Below are 1,419 nucleotides of genomic sequence, written 5' to 3' on the forward strand. Positions count from 1 at the left end.
CACATACGTGTATACATACACACATACGTGTATACATACACACATACGTGTATACATACACACATACGTGTATACATACACACATACGTGTATACATACACACATACGTGTATACATACACACATACGTGTATACATACACACATACGTGTATACATACACACATACGTGTATACATACACACATACGTGTATACATACACACATACGTGTATACATACACACATACGTGTATACATACACACATACGTGTATACATACACACATACGTGTATACATACACACATACGTGTATACATACACACATACGTGTATACATACACACATACGTGTATACATACACACATACGTGTATACATACACACATACGTGTATACATACACAAATACGTGTATACATACACATATACGTGTATACATACACATATACGTGTATACATACACATATACGTGTATACAGGTAAAAGCCAGTAAATTAGAATATTTTGAAAAACTTGATTTATTTCAGTAATTGCATTCAAAAGGTGTAACTTGTACATTATATTTATTCATTGCACACAGACTGATGCATTCAAATGTTTATTTCATTTAATTTTGATGATTTGAAGTGGCAACAAATGAAAATCCAAAATTCCGTGTCTCACAAAATTAGAATATTACTTAAGGCTAATACAAAAAAGGGATTTTTAGAAATGTTGGCCAACTGAAAAGTATGAAAATGAAAAATATGAGCATGTACAATACTCAATACTTGGTTGGAGCTCCTTTTGCCTCAATTACTGCGTTAATGCGGCGTGGCATGGAGTCGATGAGTTTCTGGCACTGCTCAGGTGTTATGAGAGCCCAGGTTGCTCTGATAGTGGCCTTCAACTCTTCTGCGTTTTTGGGTCTGGCATTCTGCATCTTCCTTTTCACAATACCCCACAGATTTTCTATGGGGCTAAGGTCAGGGGAGTTGGCGGGCCAATTTAGAACAGAAATACCATGGTCCGTAAACCAGGCACGGGTAGATTTTGCGCTGTGTGCAGGCGCCAAGTCCTGTTGGAACTTCAAATCTCCATCTCCATAGATGGATGTTAGCTGCTGGCTAGCGAGCCATGTCTTAAAGCACCTCTTCCTGAGGGCGTTTCAGTGTTATAACTTCACCTTTATCTTTACTTTTTACACCAAAACGCGTCCGTTCTCCCTTTTCGGTCTACACACTGTGTCAGCTTGTAAGTACTCTGTGTGTGTGCGCTGCCGAACATGCTCCTCTGCTTGTAAATCCAGCAATGTCACGACGTGATGATGCGCAGGGGGAAAAAATAAAAAATAAAAATAAGGGAAAAAATTATTAAAACAAATGGGGGGGGGGGGGGGGGGCGGACCTTTACAAAGAATTGTACCGTTTTTGATTCATTAGTACTGCGATACTATACTAGT

This window comes from Nerophis lumbriciformis, linkage group LG01 (assembly GCF_033978685.3).
Source record: "Nerophis lumbriciformis linkage group LG01, RoL_Nlum_v2.1, whole genome shotgun sequence".
NCBI lineage: Eukaryota > Metazoa > Chordata > Actinopteri > Syngnathiformes > Syngnathidae > Nerophis > Nerophis lumbriciformis.